This window comes from Equus caballus, chromosome 6 (genome assembly GCF_041296265.1).
Source record: "Equus caballus isolate H_3958 breed thoroughbred chromosome 6, TB-T2T, whole genome shotgun sequence".
Lineage (NCBI taxonomy): Eukaryota > Metazoa > Chordata > Mammalia > Perissodactyla > Equidae > Equus > Equus caballus.
The window spans coordinates 67923718-67949742 of NC_091689.1; the positions used below are offsets into that span (position 1 = coordinate 67923718).

General features: G+C 40.3%; 1 pseudogene; it reads right to left on the minus strand.

The window, feature by feature from the left end:
- Positions 1-3264: 3264 nt before the first annotated feature.
- On the minus strand, positions 3265-25561 carry LOC106783266 (zinc finger CCHC domain-containing protein 10 pseudogene; annotated as a pseudogene).
- Between the last annotated feature and the right edge of the window lie 464 nt (positions 25562-26025).

A 26025-nucleotide genomic window follows, 5' to 3' on the forward strand; every position in this document is an offset into this window, starting at 1 on the left:
TTTGTAGCATTTCCTCAAGTTGAATTTTGGTAGATTTGTGTATCCCATCCGCTGTCAAATGTTTAGTTTGGCTGGAGGACTGTGTTTATGTGGTGTAGGAGAGAGTGAAAAAATTGCCGTGGAAAGGGGCTGGATCATCGAAAGCCCTTTATAAACGTTAAGGCATTTTATGGGCGTAGGCAATGGGTAATCATGGATTAGCTCTGATGGCCCTAAATTTAGAGGGGGAAGAGGAATAGTAGCTACTAGATGCGCAGGTTGCAGAACAATAGCACAGAAGCAAAGGAAGAGGGAACTGCAAAATGAAGGGACGTCAACAGTGTCAACTTCTTCATTCCAGAAAACTCAAGGATACCATGGGCTGAAAGAAGAACTTAGGAATTCACAGATGACATTGAAGAGAGCAGCTTGAACTGAATGGGTAGGAGGAAGGAGAAGCAACAAGTACCAGCCCCTCTTTGTGTCAGGATGGCAACTTAAGAGTGTCTTGAACATTTGAAGGTAGGAAGGGAGACAACCTGAAGACCTAAGAAAGAGACAACCATAATAGATGCTGAGGTTGGGGGGAGGAACAGAATAAAGAACACAGGTGGAAATGCAGCCTTAGAAAGGTCAGATGATTTGTCTTCCCAAAGAAGAGCAAAAGAGAGAATCTTCAAAACAGGGAGACTTTGAGGCAGAGTAGTGGCAAAATGCGATTATTCCGTTTGGATGACCTCAGTATTTTTAGTCAAAGAAAAGGATGTTTCCTTCTCCTGCACCACGTATATATATGGGACAGTGGAAGGGGAAGCAGAAACATATGTAAGTATGCTGGGCATAGTTGGTAGGTATTATAATAAGTGCACAAAACGTGAATTGATGAGTCCTAAACCAAATTTTTATTTTTTATTGTTTTTTTTTTTTCAGGGCATTGTAAAGATCCCATTCACCTCAAATTTGTGATTTTTCTTCTTCAATACTTGGCAGCCTGGGTGACAGCTTAGGAAAAGCAGAAAGCAGGCAGTGGAGTATCCCACTAGAGTTGGGGACTGCAAAGCTATTGTGAGCACAAGTATGATCCAGTGTAAGGGAGCACCACATGCGTGTGTTACCCACTGGTCAGGTAAGGGTAGAGGTGAACGTAGAGGTTGTGAACATAAAGAGAAGTTCAGACCAGCAGTCTAGACAATTGAAAAGAGCATGGTAAAGAGCAGGGATGATGGAGTGAGGGGGAAAAACACTGGTGTTTCAGAAAAGAAGGAGGAAGTGCAGGATTAGGGTCTGGGAAGAGGGAAAATGACCACAGAGCAGTTTGGAAGCTGTAGATCTGTGTGTGTGTGTGTGTGTGTGTGTGTGTATGTTTGATTAGTAATTTATTAAATTTACCAGTCAGTTGATCCATTCTGTAAGGAGCTTCTGAAACGACGTTTTGAGAGTTTATTTACAATCACTGAAAGCAGATGTTTCTATAAATTATATTATAGTAATTATAGGCTCCTTAAACTCACAACATACATATATTTCAACATTTAAATACAAGCTCATTTTCTTCAAAAGTAGTTTTCTACTACTTTCTCATAAAAATATAAAAAAGACAATATTCTTAGTTTCAAAAACCTACAGTTAACCCAAATCAATGTTTTTCTACAAATAATACTTCTTTGCAAAAAGTTTAAAAGACATCACAGAATACTGTGATGTTAAACCAAATCATCTCACCACAACAGAAATATTGTGCAGTATTTCTGCTAACCTTTCATGCTAGATTTCAACTGTGTATGTGCTATGTAAATACACCAGGTTAATCCATGTCATTCATGTTTGTGCAGTAGACTGTCATACATGACCAGTCACCATGTAAACTATTATACTGTAATTACAGAAATGGCAAAGGGCAAACTTTATGAAAGCTTAAAAAGATCTTAATAGAAGGCAACCAGTGGGCCTGCCCCATGGTGTTGTGGTTAAGTCTGGCATGCTCCACTTCAGTGGCCTGAGTTCATGGATTCAGATGCCAGGCATGGACCTATGCTACTCATCAGCCATGCTGTGGTGGCATCCCACATGCATAATAGAGGAAGATTGGCACAGATGTTAGCTCAGGGACAATCTTCCTCAAGCAAAAGAAAGAGGAAGATTGGCAACGGAAGTGAGCTCAGAGCAAGTCTTCCTCAGCACAAAGAAGAAAAAAAAAGGCAATCAGCATCACCCTAGTTTTCTGTGAAAATTACTTCCCCTCCTTATGTCTTCCCCTCTCCCCCCCTTTTTTTTCTGGTGAGGAAGATTGGCCCTGAGCTAATATCTGTTGCCAATCTTCCTCTTTTTGCTCGAGGAAGATTGTTGCTGAGCTAACATCTGTGCCAATCTTCCTCTATTTTGTATGTGGGATGCCACCACAGCATGGCTTGATGAGCAGTGTGTAGGTCCACACCCAGGATCGGAACCTGTGAACTCTGGGCCACGGAAGAAGAGTGCACAAACTTAACCACTGTGCCACCAGGCTGGCCCCTCTTTTTCCCTTTAAATTGTACCTTTCATAGTATGTTAACACACAGATATTTATATCACTTTTACTTAAGTTAGCATTTTACATGACTTTTCTTTTGATACACTGAATTCATCAAAGGCACCAAGATTAGACTCCTAAGTAGTTTCAGGTTTTTGGTCCCTTTTAGGTCCTCTAGAATGATTTTCCTCAGAAAAGGGTAACTCTAAGAGCCAGAAGAAGATGAATGATACAACACAACAATTTCAAACTTGTACTCTCCGAAAGGTATAAACATATTAATAGGTTCTTTGAACTTTTCATTTAGGACAAGAAGCCAGAATAGCTTTCTGAATATAAACATAAAAACAGAGCACATTTATTAACAGTAGGAAAACTCCTAAACTTATAGCAACAATGTATTAAATCTTCTGTAATAACACACAGCCAAAGATGTTAGAAATTCACTGCCAGATATTCTGATGCATTATCCTTGAAATATGTCTGATATATACCACTAACATGTGACAAAGTGTGGCATTTATTTCACAAGGAGAAAAGAAAAGTTTCATCACAAAAACAGATTTACCACTAGATTTCCACTTTGATTAAATTCTAGAGATAGATTTTAAAGATAAAAAGGAAAAATAAGATTCACCCTTAATATAAAAGCCTCTATATTAATACTCTTTATGGTCGTACAATGTCATACGTTGAGAAAGTTTTGAACTCCTGAAATGTTGGCCAGTTAATCTATTTGGATTTAACATCTTCTAAATTCCCTTTTGGGAATCACATTAATGTTTTTGGCCCATCAGCCCAATGTGGATGGAGTAATCCTTTTTCTTTTTCTTCTTTGGTGGTTCATCCTTGGAGCTGCTCTCTATGCTGCTGCTGCTGCTAGAAGCGCTGGAATCTGAGTCTGAATCAGAGAAGAAGGAAGAGCTTGTAGAGGAGGCTGAAGGTGATGACCTAGGGGACATTTCATGGGCGTCACTGTCCTCTGAGGAGGATGAGGTAGACGTTTCTTCACTCTCTGATGAAGAACCAGTAACTCAGCTGTCACTGCCACTGCTCCTGGAACTGGCTACACTCAGACCCATTTTTCTCCAATGCTTTGTTGTCATAATAACCTATTTTCTTTTTCTTGTAAAGCTTTCTTTAGTTCTGCTGTTCTTAAAGGTTTACGTAGGCATTTTTTCCCTGTGCATTCTTAAGCTCGCTGTCCAAATTCCAAGCATGTCTGACATCTTACGTGTGGCTCATTTGCTTCAGCCTACCTCCAGGCTCTGGGAGGGAACCATCTTAGCCAGCTGAGGCCTTCTGGGCTGGTGGAGGATGCAGGTCTTAAGCATGACCTCTCCAAAGATTGGGGTTGATAGAATAGAGCTGGGGGTGGGCGGGAAGGAAAGAGTGGGAGAGATAAGCAGGTCAGGTCAGAGAGGAACATTTCAATATTCAGGTGTTAAAGGAAGAAAAGATCTCCATAATGAAGAGGCCAGTGGCTTGGCCATGCTGGTGAGTGCTGGAAGTGGAAGAGAAATGAAAGACTCCATTGGGAAGGGAGCAGATTTGTTGGGAGACCAGGATTGATTGTCACTAAGGGCAACAGCATAAGATGGATAGCAACAGAAAACCGTGGCCCTAGTGCTCAAGTCTTTGAGGATATGGAAGAAAGTTCCAGACGCTGTGAGAAGACATTGATGAGGGTGGCGAATGTGCTGTGAAGTGATGGATTGATCTTCAAAAGCTTGGGCAAAGAGCCCTGGAAAGGGCCACATATAGCTTGGACAAGGAAGAGATGAGAACATAATGAGGGTGAGAGAAAGGATAAGGAAGGTTGGAGGCAGCCTGAATGTTTTTTTTAACTTTTTATTGAGCTTATGATAGTTTACAACCTTGTGAAATTTCAGTTGTACGTTATTGTTTGTCAGTCATGTTGTAGGTGCACCACTTCACCCTTTGTGCCCTCCCCCGACCCCTTTCCCCTGGTAACCACTAATCTGTTCTCTTTGTCTACATGTTTATCTTCCACATATGAGTGGAGTCATACAGAGATTGTCTTTCTCTATCTGGCTTATTTCACTTAACATAATACCCTCAAGGTCCATCCATGTTGTTGTGAATGGGACAATTCTATCCTTTTTATGGCTGAGTAGTATTCCATTGTATATATATACCACATCTTCTTTATCCAATCATCAGTTGATGTGCATTTAGGTTGCTTCCACATCTTGGATATTGTAAATAATGCTGCAATGAACATTGGGGTGCATGGGACTTTTGGAATTGCTGATTTCAAGTTCTTTGGAAAGATACCCAGTAGTGGAATGGATGGGTCATATGGTATTTCTATTTTTAATTTTTTGAGAAATCTCCATACTGTTTTCCATAGTGGCTGCACCAGTTTGCATTCCCATCAGCAGTGTATGAGGGTATGAGTTTCTCCTCAACCTCTCCAACATTTGTCACTTTTTGTTTTGTTTATTTTTGCCATTCTAATGGGTATAAGGTGATATCTTAGTGTAGTTTTGATTTGCATTTCCCTGATGAGCAGTGATGATGAACATCTTTTCAGTGCATATTGGCCATCCATATATCTTCTTTGGAGAAATGTTTTTTCATGTCCCCTGCCCATTTTTTGATCGGGTCATTTGATTTTTTGTTGTTGAGTTGTGTGAGTTCTTTATATAGTATGGAGATTAACCCTTTGTCAGATATATGACTTGAAAATATTTTTTCCCAATTGGTGGGTTGTTTTTTTGTTTCAATCCTGTTTTCCCTTGCCTTGGAGAAGCTCTTTAGTCTGATGAACTCCCATTTGTTTATTCTTTCTGTTGTTTCCCTTCTCTGAGAAGACATGGCGTCTGAAAAGATCCTTTTAAGACTGATGTCAAAGAGTGTACTGCCTATATTTTCTTCTAGAAGCCTTATGGTTTCAGGTCTTACCTTTAGGTCTTTGATCCATTTTGAGTTTATTTTCGTGAATAGTAAAAAAGAATGGTCAATTTTCATTCTTTTACATGTGGCTGTCCAGTTTTCCCAGCACCATTTGTTAAAGAGACACTGTTCTCCATTGTATGCCCTCAGCTCCTTTGTCAAAGATTAGCTGTCTGTAGATGTGTGGTTTTATTTCTGGGCTTTCAATTCTGTTCCATTGATCTGTGCACCTGTTTTTGTACCAGTAGGAGGTAGCCTGAATTTTAATGTGTCACCATCAAGGGGCTGGTGTGTGTGCAGAAGTTGCCAGCCCCAGAGATCTAATTGGAATATCAGCATTACAACGTGGTCATATCCGTTGGCCCTGGAGTTTTAAAATCTTTGTGACTTCAGGAAGAGAGCCAGGAAGGAGAGTTCTGTTATCTGGACCCTCTGAACTTCCATTTTTGAAATGAAATATTGCGTGCCTTGTCCCAAAGTTATAAAGAAACGTATTCCCCCAAATATTTAAATTGATTTCAAAAATAATGGTTACCATCGTTTTCGTAACCCTTTTCTTTTTTGTTTTTCGTGAGGAAGATTGGCCCCGAGCTAACATCTGTTGCCAATCTTCCCCTTTATGCTTGAGGAAGATTATCCCTGAGCCAAAATCTGTGCCAATCTTCCTCTATTTTGTATGTGGGATGCCACCACAGCATGGCTTGATGAGCAGTGTTTGGGTCTGTGCCCAGGATCCAAACCCACTAACCCCAGGCCGCAGAAGCAGAGTGCGTGAACTTAACCACTATACCACCAGGCCTGCCCCCTTAATCCTTTATTCTCTTGAAAATCAACTTATTCAAGAATGAGGCTGTTGCTAGTGCCATTGAGTGATTTCAACTCCTAGCGACCCTGTGGACAGCAGAGCAGAACCCTGCTGGGTCTTTTTACGCCCTCCTCTCACATTCCAGCGCTGTATCAGACAATGCTCTGCTGCTCTTCATAGGGTTTTCATGGCTAGTTTTTTGGAACTGAGGGGCCAGGTCCTTCTTCCTAGTCTATCTAGCCTGGAAGCTCTGCTGAAACCTGTCCATCAGGCGTGACCCTGCTGGTATTTGAAATCCTGTTGGCATAGCTTTCAGCATCACAGCAACACACAGCTGCCACTGTTTGACAACTGACAGATGGGTGATGTGGTTCCCAACCTGGGCTGCGGCAGTGAGAGCGCTGAATCTTAACCCCTAGATCACCAGGGCTGGTGGAATGAGATTAAGAAACATTAAACATATTTCATCTTCAAATCAATTTTCTATGCTTCTTGGTTATTAAACTACATTGCATTGACCTATGCCTTTATGGATTTCTGCTCATCCATAAAAACTAATTTTAATTTTGCCTATTTTCAGCAAAAGATAATTTCTTTATATTTCAATTTCTAAGCAAAGCCGGTAGTAATTAATATAAATTAAGAATATAAACATGAAAGCTATTCTTTATAAACCTTTCATGTTGAAAGTATGCTATACAGAATCTTGCCTAATTTCCTTCTAGGTTTGTGGAAGAACAGAAATGTTTGTGGAAGAAGTCAAAGTGTTAAGATGATTTTCAGAGAGTTCTTTCACCGTGGAAAGATTCAAACATAGTGAGCTGTCATATGGTTCCAAGGATCCAAATAAAATGTGTCCCCTGCACAGTAGCATTTTTCCTACAGGAATGGAATGTTCTGCTAGACCCCATTTTTAGAGCATCTAGTCTGTTCATATTTATTTTGGTAAAAGTCCTTAACAAAGGATCCTGGGGAATATTCCAGCTTTGAGGTGGCCCCGGGGAAGCAGTGGAATGCGGTCTGAACCGTCAGAGTGAACAGATCTAGATTCTATTCCCAGGTCCTCTTTCTGGGGCCTTGGCGCACGGTTTCCTCACTTATGAAATAAGAATAAGGACAGACTCTCCCTCGTCGAGGTGCCCAAATCTAATCTAAGTTGCTCACATCAAAAGAGCTAATTTTGGTTCTTGAAATGAGCATTGTTTCAAATTTTTTTAAAAAAGAGGACAATAATTTTAAAGGACATAATTTAAAGAAAAAAACCAATAGGCTCTCGTAAGTCAGAGAGACAAAATAAATCTAAAGCAAATCAAGTCAAAATCAAATTTAAAATATTGTTTTCTGCTTCCAGACTTTGACCCTCTGCTACTTAGAAGCACAACTATCTTAAGGAAAGTGGAAACAGAGCTCAGACTTGTCTAAACGTGGATTGGTCCTGCTGTTTTCTGGGTCACCTCTCTCTGCACTCAGAGATATGGCTCAGGGGAATGTAAACTGAATTTAATATCTCCTTCAGAAAGACGCAGGAGGGTGCTTTTCTCCGATGAGGAAAACACAAATCATTAAATTTGAACACAAACAATTTTCAGATTGGAGAGGTGTCGGGGCAGCATGGGTAACGGAAAGTGAACAGGACAGGAGTCCAAGGGCAGCAGTTCAATCCTGGGTCTGCCACAGCCTAGGCCAAGGTCACGTGAGATCGCCGAACCTTGGTTTCCTCATCTGTAAAATGGCAGGGAGGATGATAAAAATGGCTATGGCTAAAGTTACCCTAAAAATTAGATACAGAACATGAAATAACACTGGAAAGTAGAAAGTATTATACAGATGTTAACTGTTATCATTATTCTAAACTGCTGAATTGAATTATCTACACTGAATACAGTCATTCTGCTTGCACAAAGCAAACAAACAAAAAACCCAGACTGTAAACCAGGGTGACAGTCCAGGTCCTGTCATCAATTCGTTGTGTGACCTCCTACAAGTCACCGCATCTCTCGGGGACTCAGTTTCTCCTCACCCTGATCTACTTTGCACACTCATTGTGAAGTTCTCATGAAATAAAGAGAAGACCACACTTTGAAAACTGCAAAGTACTATACAAATGTAAGGCACAGTCATTAACTGGCATAGGCGTCAAGAGTTGACTTTCCTGCGGTGGAATTAGAGAAAAGAATTCCTATGTTGGTTTTTCTTGAATTCCTTTTATTGTGAAAAGGAGCCATTTCCGTTCTTCTAAATGAAATTTAGCTCTAAATTGAACTCATACATACTAATTCAAGAAAACAGTTCCTGGCAATTTATGTGAATGGGAAAGGGAAGATTACAGTATCGATCTCTTGCTTAGGTCTTGGCAAAATGAAATTTAAAGAACCTCTGCCATCCTTCTTGTATGGAGCCACATTGAGCACAATGTTATCACATAACTGCAGGGTATCTTTCATAAGAATGAAATGTCATTTCGAAGCCAGGCCATTAAGCTGGTTTTTTGGGAAAGAATTAGCCCCAAAAAAACCTCCCTGATACTTGAAATCAATTTTTCATTGTATTATATGATCCAGGGACCCAAAAAAATATAAGAAGGAATTCTTCCAGCTTTCCTGTGATTTGGGCTTTAAGTGGAACATATTGAGAACTTAAAAAAGAGTCCTTAGAACCACATGTGAAGAAATAAGTGGCCATAAAATCTGAAAGTAGTAGAATAAGATAATAAGCATCATATATAGTCCTGTATTCTCAATAAATACTATAATAAGTACACTCATTTTTCTTTCATCTTTTGATTTCCTCTGATTTTCTTCAGAAGCTTCTCGGTGCTAAAATGGCGGCTCTGCCTTGGGATGCATTCTTCAATCAACCTCAGTGCTCGTTCTTTTCAGTTTCTACCAAAGAGTGCCTGGTTTTCAAATTAAGGTTTTAAAAAAAGTTTTACTGATTTATACTTTTTAAACCTTCTTCAATAGTACAGTAATGGCATTTATTTTTCGGGCTGTCTGCCCGCTTCATTTTAGATTCCCTTATGAGATCTAAGGCCATTTTTGCACATACTTCACACCCATGGCGAGTGTTGTCACCATATTTATATTAAAATTATTCCATAATTGACCAACACCTGGGCTTCCAGTTAAAGGGACTAAAGAAAAATGTAAACACACACACATATAAAAGCACAAATCTTCCTTTGAATATGACCCCAAGATTCAGGGGTAAACGGGCAGGTGCATTACGCTGCAGTGACCAAGGCGATTATGTCATTTCTGCAATGAAGAGGCCAGAGGAACACAAGCGGCCCATTAACTTTAAGGGCGATCTGGAGAGAGCCCTTGACAAGCATTAATAAGAGACAGGACCTCAAGCAACCATGTCAATCAATGTAGCTATATGGTCAGCTGGGCGACCTGACTATAGAAGAAAGAATGTGGTAAGATTACGTCTGCTTAGAATAACCAGAATTTTGAGACTAATTATTCATTCTGATGGGGCATAGACATTTTTATAGACAAAAAATAAAAGCTAGTCTTAATGTCTCATTAAAATTAGGTTGGTACATTTCAAATTGTAAAAGAAAACCCCTCAAAGTATTTTTATTTTTATTTCTGAAGCTTTAAACTCTGAATACTTTTATTTATGGTTAATTTTGGTTTTTCATCTTTGTGGACAAAGCAGGACGTCCCAATAGCATGATGTGTGATTGAATTTCTGATGAGTTGTTTGAATTCGGTTAGAAGCATCATCAATTATCTATTAAATACAAGGGCCCACTGTAGGATGCACAAACATGAATAAGCATATTCTCTGCCATCCAGTAATTTATAAATACAGAGACTATTTCTGCAAATTCTCAGCTTCTCGAAAGACATATAGAAATATTTCATTATTTTTCTTTGATTCCAACCATTTTTTAAAACATTTTGAATTTTACTGTTGTTTTTATTCTGACCAGTTTGGAAGTAAAATATCACCACCACTACTAGCATCATTAACAACATCATCTCCATGTCTGAGGTTTATATTAATAAATGCACAAGATTCATCCAATTCTAATCCAGTCTGCACGACCTAATTACATTAGCAACTCATAACATGCCAGTAAGCAAGAACCAAATATTATTCATAAGAGAGAAGGTTACCACTACTGATCCCAGCTCATTTTGTTTCTCATTTATGGTATAAACTAGGCATTATAACTGAATTATAATCCTGTGTGTTTTTCCCCAAATTATCTTCCTTGGAATGCTGGTCTTGAGAAATGCTTTTCCCTGAAAATCCCTCCTTAGGTAATGCTGTATGCATATTTCCTTCTTAAAGTTTCACAGGATACATTAGTATATTAAAAACTCCTGCCATAAAGAAATCTATTTTTGCTTAACCCAGCCTTTCCTAAGTTTATTTGACTAGGAAACTCCCCGCTCCCACCTCACCCATTTAACAACTATGGACATCCTTCAGAACCAGTATTTTCAGGAAATCACTTTAAGAAAGGTTGTTGTTGACTGACAAGGGAAAGAAAGAATTCAGTTGGATATTACATCCTTCTAAAGCTTGAAAACCCTAATTATTCTGCCCCAGGAAGAGGCTGTGGTACGATAACAAAAACAGTGCTTAAATTACAGTGCACCTTGATGTTCCGCTTTAAAATGACCCGGTTATGCTGTGGATCTAGCTGCTGAACCCTCTGATAGCACATCTTTTTCTCTGCTGTAAAAAAGTGAAAATGTTAAGCCATTTGATTGTACCAGTAAGTTGGGCAGTTTCTTGTTCTTTAGTCTGCAGATATTCTGCTATCAAAACCAACAATAGAAAATCTTCCTTCAATAAGAAAACCCTTGACACAGAGTATTAAAATAAACACTCAAGAACGCACGATTTAGAGCAAGTAGGCAAAAGCTACCAGCATTAAATAAATTTTAGCTCACTTGGGGCTAAAATTACTTTTAAGTTCTTGCATTAGAAAACCCTCCTTGTCTGTGGTGTGAGTTTCCGGCCCGGTGAGGCCCCCGCCCACCCGCTTATACAGCGCTCTCTATTTGCGCAAGATGGCGGAAATTCCTTGGGTAAAGGATCTACATTGTGGAGAAAGGAAAGTGTGCAAAATTTCTGCCCAAATGGTTTTTTCTCTTGATTTCCTTCTGTGTTTTGTTTCATTTACCCCCTTCTGGCACTCGGCTCTGCCCGGCATGATAATACTGTTTAGTGTTGAAATCCACAAAACACTATTAAAAAGATTTAAGCCATGCACAATTATGTGGAAAACAGAACAAAGCAAAAACGAGGCCAACAGTCCCAGCATTCAGAAGCAGATGCAGAGGAGGACTGGCTGTATGTGCATCAGTATAAACCAAGTCTGCACCAGCTAAGGAAGTAAGAGAATTAGCTTACTTCCTTAACTCAAAACTGTAACGAAGCCATATCGGCATCCCTACGTGACTTAGCTGTTTTCCCTACATTTAGAGCAGGCGTATTTGACATTTAGTAGGTTCTCTCCATCTCTGTCACCCAAGGTATTAGAAATAAGCCTATGGGGCTGGCTTTTAACGTCAAAAAGCCAAGATAATGCGCAAGTAATAAAAACAGGATCAGTGCTTGTCAAGTCTCTGGACAATTAAATGCCAAGCCTTCTCCCATGTACTGCCCCTTCTAAGAAGATCAATTTAATATGGGCCAGAGCAGTTTCTACTGAAAGGCCAAGGAAGACAGATTGAATTCCCGAAGACCCACACAAGAGCTTAGGAACCTGTTTTGAGAGATGTATGAGAGGCAGCTGGACACTGAGCCTCAGAATGCCCCCACTGCTTCTCTCTGGACATTTTTAATTAGCAAAGACAGTTCAAGGGTCCTCTTGTCCCCCCAACCACACAGTAGCCAGTAACTAGGGGACAGCAAATCCCAGGTGTCATCTCTGAGAGGCAGCTAGCGGGTATTATAGTGACGGCTGCAGCATAAAATACCCTTGTGCCTGCCCACCCAGGCCTTACCCTAGAAACTCTCCAGGACAACTGTGTCTGCTTTGCTGCTTTGTGGAAGTTGTTATAAGAGCACATCGCAGCCAGGACTGTGATTCAAAGGTTTGTTCTCTCCGTCTATCTATCTATCTTCCTGTCTCAGCTAAGCTGTCTGACCACTGACAGATTTAAGGAATGTCCAGCGAGGTAATCGCCATGCTCTTGTTTCTTTGATGACAAGCAGTCGTGGAAACCATAGCTAGGATCTTTTCCTCCCTTCATCACAGAAGTAATTTCTTAAAGCTTGATCCTTTCCTTAGGAGAGAGAAACAAATATAAACTGTGAGCAGAGAAGGCCTTCCATATATCTTCTGCACAAAGATTGTCTGCAGCTGCAGAATCGTGAAGTTTCTAGGGAGAGGACTTCAGCACGGCCACAATCAGAGCCGGGTCTTGGCTTGGCTTTTACAAATAGCCCCAAACTGTCAAAGAATGGGATTGCTAGTATTTCTAGCAACTTACTGATTCTATTACCAAGCACAGCCCTCCATATGGATAATGTGCAGATATTTTTTGTTCCTGGTGATAGCAAACGTCTGGAAGCAATATCCTCTCTTACCAGGTATCTGATTAGGTGAAAATTCCTTTGGGGTTCATCTCATCACAGGCAAGCATTGCATTCACTATGAAACAAAGCTCAATTTCATTACAAGGATTCTTCAACAATCAGCTCAGGGAAAGTATCACGTTTTATTTTGATTTTCTATAAAGCCAATGCTTTCTTAAAACGTATACATACATTTTTTATTTACCGCAGACTCATGCAGAAACAATACACACTTTGGATATTTCCCCTTTAAACATGTGTTTGAAGTGGATTGGGGCTTGAGGTCTCCAGAAGAGTCAAGTACGAGTATTTTCTTTAGGAAAAATGAATAATTCAAGAGATGTCTGTCTGAATAAATTTCAGCTCATCTTGAATTTGACTTCTACAGGTGTGTCATACAAAACTCCTGTTGGTAATCATTCCCTGCTCCATCTCAAAACAGAGTCCCATTGACATAACTCAACAAAACCTTCACCAAACCAGAGTGGAATAGTGCTTTTCGGGCTCTCTTTTGAAGACCAGTGTGAACAGCCACTGTGAGTTCTTTCTCACAGTCTATTCAACATTTGCATTGTTCATGGGGACTCTTGTGCTATGGCTTTTTCATTTTTTTCTGTCAATTGAATTTTTAAAATTGATTATAAGGTCCCGTGTCTGTCTTAAGTAGTTCTGAGGTGAAAGAAAGTTTGTTTTCATTTAAAAGACAAACTAAATACAGTTCAATGTGCTGGAGGGTAAAGGAAAAAATTAGTTGCCATGGAAATAATCTCTAATCCACTGAGAATTTTAATCCTTTTAATTGAAACATTGGGAAACAAATGCTTAATAAAGACAACAACTATTTGATCATTTAAAGGGTCGTTAATTTCCACCTAACAGCATTTCCTTAAACACAACTAGTAAGATTGGTAGGCAAGGACATGTTATTCCCTCCACCCTAACCATTGTACCTGTGACAGGTGAATAGGACATAGTCTTTGGGAGGGAGGATATGCCTAAGAGAAAAAGGGAAGGCAGGAATAACAGCAACAACAAAATAGGTCCAAATAACCTATGTTGATAGAGCTCATACTTGATATTTTTATTATATTTTATAGTTTATAAAGTGTTTTCCATTTGTTAGATCATGTTATCATCACAATTTAACGGTAAAATTATTATTGTCCCTACTTTACAATTGAGGAAACCACTATGGATTATTTAAAAATGTATAAATAATTATTACTTCGATTATATTATTAAGATGTTCTTAAAAGAAAATGCAAGGCCCATGTCTCCTGACAATCTATGAGCTTTCAAAAAAGACAATTCAGTTAAACTTTCAGGATAATAGCCCACTAAGAAAATGGTAAGTGGGTAGCAACTAATTAAACCTTCCATTGGGATAATGACTTCATTTTGTTTCATTGACTAATCTGTTCTGCTTTTAGGGACCAGTTCTCAAAGATAGAAGTCAAATAAACCCAATTTTTGGAAAACTGAGCTACTGAGATTTCTTTTTTTTTTTTTACTGTTTATTTTATTTACTGTTATACAAAATAAACATTACGTTCCTGAAAAGTGTGGCATTATGGAATAGATGACATTCAAAAAGTGTATAAAACTTAGCTTCCAAGTTTTATAGAAAAATAAAAATTAAAATATAACATGCATTTAGCACTAGTATTCTTTTTTTTTTCCTTAAAGATTGGCACCTGAGCTAACAACTGTTGCCAATCTTTTTTTTTTTTCCTGCTTTATCTCCCCAAATCCCCCCAGTACATGGTTGTATATCTTAGATGCAGGTCCTTCTAGTTGTGGCATGTGGGTTACTGCCTCAGCGTGGCCTGACGAGCGGTGCCATGTTCGTGCCCAGGATCTGAACCAGCGAAATCCTGGGCCGCTGAAGCAGAGCGCAGGAATTTAACCACTCTGCCACGGGGCCAGCCCCACAGCTGCAGTATTCTTAATTAACGACAATCAGAGGTCCACAGGTGAAGTCTGGAAAGCAATAAAATGGGACTATAATCCAGACAATACACAAAGATTAATTATTGATGAAATTTATATGCTTAAGTTTTAATTTTGTATTTGATTTCAGTCATTTCCTTTAGATTTTGTTATAGTCTGTTCAAAACTCAAAGATTTGGACCCATGTTTTATTATTTCTGTAATTTTCTTACTGTAGCACATGCACTTCTTTGCAATTTTCTTTCTGAATGTAAACACCATTATTACTTGTCAGATTGCCATTCTCACACTTTAACTTACTTAAAGTTAATGATGCTTAAGGTAAGATATTTATTTGCTACCTCATATTTAGAAAAGATTCAAAAGGAAAATATGACCAAAAATTCATAAACCTGAGTTTCACGGGACTAAAAAAATGCCCAAAGAAACTCTATTTCACTCATGTTAGTCTCTGCCATTCGTTAAATGCCTAGATATTTTCCTTTCCCCGGGAAGCATTTGGCCTGTGATTTTAACCTGAACTTAATTCCTGTCATTATATTTGAATTATCAGGTCAATAAATTGTCATTGATAAAAGTAGCTAACCCTACTGGCCTGCTTCTTTCGCTCTTCGAGATGGTTATGAGCAATTCAGATCGTCACTTTCTGCTCTAATCGGACTGCTTCTGATTCATAATGCATAGATCTGAAAAAATCGAAGGTAAATCAGGAAAACGTGACATATCCTCAAACAAAGGGTCTACTAGGTAACCTGACCTCACACAAGGAGTAAAGATGACTTCTAGGAAGGACTTAGAAGGACTCCGCCCTATTTGTTTTCCAAGACATTTTACAATAAGACCACTGTGTCTATTTCCTCAGGAAATGAGTCTTGGTAAATGACTGAATTGGCTGGATAGTTGGGATTTCATCCTTTAATTGCCAGTGGGTAGGGATTTCACAGAATGAAACTCTTTCTAAATCGCACTATTACACTTCTCTGCTCTTTTAAACAGATGACAGTGACCATAATTTAACCTTTTCTTGCTGGCTTAGATGAGGATAATGAGCCTCAGTTTTTGTGACGGGGTGGATGGGAAACTGCTTCGGTCAAAAGGAAATAGAACTGAATTTGGATTGAGAAGCCCTAAGTGACTTTTCTGACTATGACAGTTTGTAGCTGCATGATTTTGGATTTACGTCTGTGTTTTAGTCTCTCTCCCTGAAAAATAGGACCAATAACATCTTACTGGGCTGCTATGTGAAAAACTGAAATGATTTGCGTAAAACCACCCACTGCTACACATTTACAGTATGCACATTTAATACGGTTGTCTCCATTCTGAACTTACCTCCTGGAGGAGGACCCTTGGCTCTGTCACCCAGAGGTGCAGTGGAGCCTGTGCCATTGCAGGACCTCTGGGCAGTGGTGCTCAGCTGGCTCCACAGCCTGAATGAACCCATGCCAGGCTGAAGCACCTGGCTCTGCTTCTCTCCTATTCGTTTTTATTTTCTCCAAAACCAGTTCCTTCACTGCTGTCAGTGGCCTTCTACTTGCTCCCATTGGTCAAGATGTTACTGAAACCAAAGTGAGTTCCCTCCTGGCGAGTTGGATCAAACTCTCCACCAGAAGTAGTTGTCTCACAAAGTAAAGTATATTTGCAGTGAACAGGAGACCATGAGGAATCATTTCCAAAGTCATGATGTCCCCGAACAAAGGGAAGCAGGGACATTTATTTTGGATGGGGAATGAATATGCAAAAGGGAGAGGTGGGGATCCTCTTGCGCAGGCTCAGTTGGAAAACATGCTTGCACATACACTGCAGGTTACGGTAATGAGGCCTAAGCTCGTCCTGGAGAGATCCTAGCATTGAAAATAAGGCAGAGGTTATAGGCGGAGCTCTGGTGATGAGGCTTGGTCTGGTTCAGGGTGGCTGGTGATTGCATTACCTTAACATAACCAAAGGAAAAAACAATTCAGAAAAATAGTTACATGCTTCCAAACCAACCCTTGAGTTCCCACAGGTAACTAGTCAGTGACACAGCTATCATTCATTATTTCTCCATCCTAATGCAGTGACACTCAAGACGACTCGCTCGTACACTGAGTGCTTTCGGGTGTGAAGGACGACGACTGTCTCTGTTCCAAGACTGTAAGAAAGTGTGTGTTGAAAGCTCACTCCAAAGCTTGTCAATCCTTCCTTATCCAGAGCAGATGATCTTACAGACACCTGAGCAGTTTTTCTTGAAGCCTCTCTGAAATGCCAACGTCAAGTGGAATCCCAGGCACGCTCAATTTAAAAGTCTGCATCAAAGGTTATAATAATACTCAGAGTTCTGTGAGCTGCTCATGTGACAGACCAACACGCGCATGGAATCCCTCTTGCTATAATACTTTGTGGCATGAAAGCACTCTTGTCGGTGGATAGACTCAGGGAAGAGACAGCGGTGGCAGGAAAAGTGCATACCTATTTGATAGCTGTCCTCTGAGGAGATCGGGGGAGGGGCGCATGGCCTGAATTCCCCCTCCAGGAATTGGGGCAGGACATGGATTCCATTTGTAGGGGCCACATTAGGCCTCCTGTGAGGAACTCCAAAGAGAAAGATAGAGCACTTATAATGCTCACTGAAACCTCGAGTTCTGGAAATTTATTTTATAGGGGAAAAAAAAGAAGATGAGAGAATCAGCCAGAAGAAAGTCTTTGTGCATCCAAATACCTCTGTAAGAAATGTGAACATGATAACGTCTTTGAATATTCTGGGATAATAACATTTTCAATCACCAAATGTTATCCTGTGTGAGAGCCCAGAATGTTAGAACATAGAGGAACATACAGTCTCTTCTTATGTTTCTTACCTCCTGGAGAACTTGATTCACCGGCAGGCAGATATTGGCTAAACCCATTCCAAAGTGGACTGGTTGTAGCAGGAGTTAGACTCTGTTAAGAAATAAATTTTTGAAAAGCTCTGAATTTTTTTGTAGTCATGGTCACACATTTTCAACACTGTGAATTCGAAATGCTAAAACCACCATTCCCAAAGTTAATATGCCCAAATTAACATTATCAATCTTTTGTGCTCTCAAGAAACAAAGAGCCAGAAATCAGAATCTCTGTTGAGATCCACTCACAGAGAATACGGTCCAGGTCAACAGTTCTCAAAGGAGGGTGCTTAAGAATCTCTTAGAAGGCTTGTGAAAATGACGAGGGGCCCCATTCTCAGAGCTAGTCAAGCGGTGGGTGTGGAACGGCATCCAGGAATCTGAATTCTTAAGAAGCTCTCCAGCTGCAGTCTGGATCTCACTCTTCTGTGATCGCTGATTCTGATTCAGTGTTTGGGGCTGTGTCACACTCCAGTGACTCAAAGTCAGCCAAGCACAATCGCAGAGGTGTTTTCTAAGGCTGGGCGTTAGGAAGGTAGCATGTCCTAATGAACTGACTCAGCAACAGTTTAGTGCCCTCATCTGTTTCTAGTGCAGACCCACGTTTTCCCCGTAAGCATTAGCCTTCTGATTTTCAGTAGAGCAGTGGGATCTATATAATTGGATAGTTTTCGTGAAAGGCCTGCTTCTCTTTGATTCCCCAAGTATTCCCACTGTGGAGACCACCTCCAGCACCAATCTTAGCCCAGAGATTCCCAGCCCAAGGCAAGCTGTCTCCATAAGAAGCATCTAGAAATGTGTGTGTATGGGGGGGGGGGGTATTTCTGGTTGTTACAGTGAGTGGGGGCACCGCTGGAGTAGGGATGGTGCTAACCATCTTGCAAGGCACGGGACAGTCTACCAAACAAAGAGGTTTTCCACCACAAGTGCCAAAAGTTCTCCCACCGAGAAACTCTACTTAACATCGACTTACCCTCTGTCCTAAGGGCCCTGTAGCCCTTACGTATTCGTGTTCCTTCAATCTTTCTTTCAACAAACAACTATTAAGCACCTACAAAATGGCAGGTCTTCTGCTAAGTGCAGAGGACACAGAGGGAAAGAGAATGCTGTCCTTATTCTCGAGAAGCTTGCATGGTGAAAGAGAGATGAGAAACCCAATTTATTTCAATACAGTGAGATGAGGGCTGAGACAGAGAGGAGCAGCGGATGCCAGGAGCACAGCTGAGGACCAGGCACTTACTGAGGTCTTGGCAGAGGGGATGATACTTGACTAGGAGAGGCAGAATGATTGGAGTCTGGAGTGGGGGTGGGCTGGGGGGCGTGAAAGGAAGAAGAGGAGGGAAGGCTTTCCCAAGAGAGAAAGCAACACCCAAACAAACCTCAGGCAACTGAAAACATTTCACTCTGATGAGGCACAGGGTAGGTGTGAGGAGAATAAAAGACAAGGAACAGGCTTTGGAGGGAAGATGATGAGCTTGGTTTCAATATCCTCAGGTTGATGTGCAGAAGGCAATGGAAATGTCTTTTAGATAGTTGGGTAGATGGCTCTGACGTTTGGGGAGCTATGGGGTGAAAATATAGATTTGAGAGTTAGCACATAGATTGTAACTGAAGCTGTTCAAACTAAAGAGATCTCTTAAGACAAAGCAAGGTTGAGAGAAGGGTTTTAGAGCAGAAGAGGATTAGCAGAGCATCTGAGAAAGAGGGTTAAGAGTAGTTGAAGACATTGTGATGTACCTTAACCCAAGAGAAGAGGGAGTCTGAAGGAGGTGAGAGTGGTCAACAATGTTAAGTGCTGCTGAGAGGTCAAGGAGGATAATGCCTAAGTGGTGTCAACTGGATGCAGCCACGCTGGTGACCTTGAGGAGAGCAGTTTCAATGACAGGGTGGGAACAGGAGTGAGACTGCAGATGGCTAAGCAGTGAGCGAGGCACAAGGAAAAGGACACTGCAACTCTCTCAAGACAGAGTGGACCACTGCTACAGGGAGTATAAATATTGAAGGTCCCTGAGAACCCAGAGGCTTGGAATCCCAGCACTGGAGGGGGGAGGGAAGGAAGTAGTGAGGACAGCTGGTGCTTGTGTGGAACTGCTGTCAGGGAGTGGAGGAGCTCCTCCTATAATGACTTTGATTTCCTTACACTTCAGTTACATAGTTTTTCTTTCAGACAATTCACATGTTAAAAGACACACACACACACAAAAACCCCAGCATGAGAAGTATGAGTATACGTGCAACATTCATTCATTCAACAAATATTCACTGTAGGCCTGCCACGTGCCAGATGCTGTCCTGTGTGCTGGGATATCAACAAAAATATCTGGTCTTCTAGTCGAGGGAGACAAAGAATTAATAAAACAATTAGTAAATCTATCAGAGGGGATGAAGCTGTGGTGCAAAACAAACCAGGAGAGAGGGAGAGGAAGTGCTGGGGGTGCGGGTGTCCTGAGTTTATGTAGGATGGTCAGGGGAGGCGTCATGGAGAAGGTGGCATATGGCAGGAAGGAGGCAGGGAGGTGAGCCATGCAGATATGAGGGGACAAGCAGTCTGGACAGTGGAACACAAGTGAAAAAGCCCAGACACAGGGCTGTGCCCACCAAGCTCCAGGAGCAGCAAGGAGTCAGATGGGGCTGGAGCTGAGGGAGCAAGAAGCCAGCAGTAGGTGATGGGGACAGAAAAGGATGGGCCAGACTGTGCCGTGTGTGGACTGTGTGAGGCTGTGACTTTCAGTCCAGGTGGGGTGAGGCCCCTGCCAGGGTCTGAGTAGAGGCTTGAACTAAGGATCCACGAATCCTGAGGCTGCAGGGGGTGGGGAGTGAGGGAGTTGGGGGGGGCGGGGTTAGAATTAACGGAGCGGAGACAAAGGTGGAGGCAGAGGACCAGTGGCAGTTAAGGCAGGATCTAGGCTAGAGAAAATGGCGGCGCCAATGGGACTGGGGTCGGGTAGTGATGGAGTGCTAAGACCAGGTCAGAATTTAAATGAAATGAGAGTTAACACAGAGAACTGACCAGTTAGCACCAGCCACTGTTCTAAGTTCTTAACACGAGTTAGCTCATTGAATTCTCACTAGAACTCTGCGAGATAGGTACCACTGCTAACTCCATTTTAACAGTCTAAAGCACACCCTGCCCAAACTACGGTATTGACTCATTTAATAGTCTATCAATTTAACTATTTTTCAAGTTCAGGAGAGGTATGAGGCCACAAACTAACACCACCCTTTTTAGATAAAAAAAATATTGTGTTTTGATTTTGAAATTTAGTTTACAAGTATAACCACTATGACCTGAAACTCTAGTACACTTTTTAAGTTAAATAATATGTAAGTGCTTTGATTTAATGAACATTCATTTGTTACTTTGCCAGACTTAGCACAGTTCATATAGTGAGAGTGTAATTTTATTAAGAAGAAGAGACAGATAATTTCAAGTCTCTAATCATCACATCAAAGGATGTTTGGGAGCCTCTGTAGGAAAGTCCCCAAATAGTAACAGCACTCCAGCAGAGGAACCTCTGTCAGCTTGTTAAACCCCAGGTAACAAATGGTGTTGGTATTTTAATTCCTCCAGAAATACACAGCAGCTGGCATCCACAGCCACCTGTTGCCAGGAGGAAGGTATTTTAAATGTTCTTTCAAATAAGCAATGTAAAGAAGCGTGGGGGTTTTGAGGAATGTTCAGTGAATTCTAATTTTTGCTTTATTTTTACTTTTATTGACCACCTTTTTCATGTGGAATTAAAATAAAATCATCTTATTAAATGATATCATAAGATATCATTGAACTGTAGGTTTATTTATAACTGAGATTAGATTTTTTTGGGATTTCATTATAATACAAACAATATGGTGTTTCTTCAATATCCATTCATTGGTTACGTTGTTGACTCAATCTACATTTATTGGTGTCTAATAGAGTTTCCATACAAGAAGGATGACGAAGAAGTGTATTAGTGACACCATTCTCATGACAAGTCTCCACCTTCTGTATTAAAAGAATTTTAATCAAAACTATTTGAACCTTTTCCTTTACCATGTGTTAGCAAATCAAAGACTGAGTGAGGATTCCTTCTGTACAGGAGCATTAAAAGCACGTTGCTTAGTTCCTTTCAGCTTACCAATAGAAATTCAAGAACTTCAAACTCTTGAAACAACTTTTCCTTTCAGTTTGAACTCTCTATTCAAAACATCAGGAACAGATACATTGGAAATTGACCACACATTTCCAGAAGTCCTATGACAATAAGTACATTTGAATTTCCTTCAGGACATGGCAACATATCTCTTGTTTGTCCAAAAGAGCAGAAAGAAAATAAATCTTATTTGATTTACACATTTTTATACTGAAACCAATACTTTTGCAGAAGAAAATGGCCTTCAAATCTAACTCAGGATCACAGCCCTCATTATGTTGGAATCCTGCACACAGCTGAGAACCGGACACCTGGGGCACATCAGCAAATCTTAGCCCCCTGGGGGCAGCAGGGCCTTCTGGGAGGGGAGTTTGAGAAAGGCCATCTAGGTGAACAAATGATCAATGGAACATGGCTAATTTTCTGATGACAGCACTCAGACCTTCCAAATCACCAGGCAATATAGAACTTTATTTTACATTCTTAGATGCAGAGTTTTTGATGGCCAGCCCACACTAATCAACTGATGATTGATTCATGCAGGGAGTTTGAATAATAGTAAAATTCATAGTTGGCACTAATTTACCTATGATAGATATATTTCACCTATAGTAGAAACTCTTTTAAACAATCTCCACTTCCTCATGTCACCAGATTAGTAGACGTCCCCATTTCCTCTGTAAAACGTATTAGTGGATACCCACAACCAAACATTCTTTGGTAAGCCTGTGCACTTCTGCATCCATTGTATCGAATGGCACAACTGCTAAGAGTCAGCTGAATTTATTCCCAAATCTATGCCTTTTGTACTTTTTGTCAAAATTGCATAAATTAAAGTATTTGTCAAATGATAAAATATAAGTGTACAACGGACTAGTTGCTATTTGTATGAAAACTGTGTAAGCGATGTGGAAAGATAATGTCATGATGAGGAAGTTGCTCAAATAGCTATTGAATAAGATATGGGTGAGACAACTGGAAGAGACTGGAAGGAGAGATAAAAATCTCAGATTCTCTAAACAGATGGATATGCAACTGTGTTTATGTTTTCAAAGCTATCAAGGTTGATAATCATTGGTGGGTTTATACAACAAAGATGAAATGGTATTCCAATCAGTGGGCTCTTACTCAAAGAAAAGCCTGGGGTCTGACTTTAAAATATTGGTGAATGAGTGCACATTTGCTCATTTTAGGTTAAAATGAAATGTGTAAGGTTATGTATAACTTGTTTTATGATTCATTTTTAACTGACTTTTAAAATTAATCAGCCAAGTATTGGCCAAGTACTCATTCACTTAGAAGGTTTCTTCTGTACTTTATTCAGGCAGGTTCACTGTATTTTTTTTGTTTTTTTTGTTTTTTGGTGAGGAAGATTGGCCCTGAGCTAACATCTGCACCAATCTTCCTCTATTTTGTATGTGGGACCCCGCCACAGCATAACTTGATGAGTGGTGTGTATGTCTGCACCCAGGATCTGAACCCATGAACCCCAGGTCACCAAAATGAAGCATGAACTTAACCACTGTGTCACTGGGCCAGGCCCAGGTTCACTGTGTTTTTCTGTGTTTTTATTGGACGACTACTTTGAAGTTCTTGTGTGGGAATAGTGAGCTGATTTTGGATGGTCACCGGAGGAGGAAAATTTGTATAATTTATTATGTGCATCCACTGTAATGGAATGATAGAAACATGCATCAGGATAGCTGGGGTTTATTTACAAAATGGCCTCAAATGAGTCACTCCTCCCTGACTTCATACCCTCGAGTACCACCCTCCAATATTAATTTCTTGCACTGACAGAATTTGGCAGAAATGATGCTGTACAACTACTGGGTTGGCCCTCTGAAGCCCCAGACCGTTTGCTTTTGTTCTCTTGCTGCCACGAGAGGCCATGCAAGGAAGCCCAAGCCAGCCTCCCCAGGGTTTACAAGCCGTGTAAAGAGAAAGCTGGGAAGATGAAAGACCACTCTGAAGAAAGAGAGGCCAAACCAGCACCTAACTGTTCCAACCATCATAGATGATGCGCAAGATATATGAATAAGTCCATCTTGGATGCTCCAGACCCACTTATGACACCAGCTGACTGCAGATACGTGAGTTAGCCCAGCTGAACCGCGTGGGGCAGATACAAGCTGCCCAGCGGAGGCCAACCTGTTTGCAGAATTTTGTGCACATAAATGATTGTGATTTTAGGCCACTAATTTGGGGGGTAGTTTGTTACACAATCATAAATACCTGTCACAAGGCTGAATGGTCACAGAGCTTTAGAAGCCTGTGGCAGCTGTTCCAGTGGTTTTCTGATGTCTGGAAATATGTAATCACAAGCTTTAATGCACCAGCAATAGTAAAAATAAGAAGCTGCCTCACAGAAAAAAGGAAGCCAGCACTCCTGTCTGTTGAAGCTTTAAGAAAAGGATTCTGACAGTTTTCTTTGATTCAGGTTTTCAATGAAATCCATAACGTTAGAAGCAGCATTTTCCAGGGGCGATTTTGCTCAGACCGCAGAAATAAAATATGCTACGCTAAAAAGAGAAAGGAAGTGGTCCTTGTACAATATTTTAAAAATAAAACAAAAAGTCGAAGAAGCAGAACAGTCATGTCATCGATGAATACCAATTTAACATCGTGCTAATTTGAAAAATATAAGCCAGACAAAACAGATTGGTTGTTATAGACACGTACACCCCCAATGACAAATGTAACCATTGACTCTAGAAACAGTGTGCTCATTGCAGCGGTCACAGACCGTTCTTGGAACCAATGTCTGATGCTATCAACTCATCTCGGCATTATCCCAGCTCTTCTCCTCCCCGCTGTGTGCAAATATGGAGAACCTCAGAAATCTTGCCCTCAGTGGGATCTGGACAAATGCGAGAGGAGGACAAATTCCTCCCTCAGGAACTCCTACAGTCTCAAAGCAAAACAATCTTCCAATCACGTGTGTAAATAATCATTAAAATGACAAAGCATCCTCGCATTTTCTCCTTTCTCTCCAGTGCACGTTAAAAAGTGCCGATTTATTTCAAAAATGACCGACATCACTTGAATATTGGCAACGAGGGGCTCCATGCAAACATGATCATAGTTTTAAAGCAGAAAGTATTTTCCCCCTGTATGAAAAGAGAACATATTTCAAAAATTACTATGCAGTGTATGTGTAGTTTTTTTTTTTTTCATTTCTCAAGAGACATGTTTCTTCCAGAAGCACAGTGGATAAAACATGATTTATTTTTATAATTTCACCAGAGAGAAGCTGAAAGTACCTAACCGGCTTCGATAATCCTGTGAATTAACTGCCAGTGATTTTTGCTCATCTTAGGTCCTTCTTCCAAGCTTTGCTTTAAGGACTGCTTTATTTTTCTGTTTGAATCTGACAGAAAAATAGGCTTTTCGAATAAAAAGAAATTACTCAAACATTTCTTTCCATCCTATAGTTTTCAGATAAACTTAGCACTTTTTTTCTTCGCTCTGGGATTCCATTTAAAATTACTAAATGTTAGTTTATCATTACAGTCAACATCACCTCATCTGTGTCCTTTTGGTTTAAAATGACACTTTCTAATAGCTAAGGTAATAAGACACTCATTATAGAACATTTGGCAAATGAGAAAATCTTAAAAATAAAATAAAAATCAAGGATAATCTTGGGGCTGGCCCGGTGGCGCAGCAGTTAAAAAAAATATCTAGGTGGCTGACAAAAACAAAACGTTGTAACAGGGGAAATACAGAAAAAGAGGTCAGAGCAGAAGTGGCTCAAGGAAAAATCTGAGTAAATGGCCAAGATTTGCCTCTAGAAATAGTTCTGAGATCTCCAACACCAACAAAGGATTGATTTCTATGCTTTACTCACCGTCATGGTGATTTTACTCTGGAAAATGTTCAGGGAAGCGTTACCACTCACCTTTGGTAGCCCGATAGAAAAATCTCCGTAATTACCCAGAAAGCATCTAGTTTTAAACAATGTAACTTCCAGGTGATATCTCCAAGATACATTACCGCATTTCCTCAATTCTAAAATGCACATTTCTCCACATTATGTCCCTGAAATCAGGGTGGATGAGGACATTTAATGTAGCGTCTATTCTTTTTTTTCCTCTCAAAAGCTGTTTTCAACTGATAAAGTCTTACCACTAAGGGTACGTGGTAATTGTGGAATGTCCTTCAAATAACTAACGAGCTGTTCTCCTAGACTGGGTTGTTGGTATTATAAAGTTTCTGTCAACACTGAATATAATTATTTTAGATTAATTGATCTAAAGTCAGTTATAATAGGCTGAATAATGACCCACAAAGATATCAGTTCGCATCCTTAGAACCTGC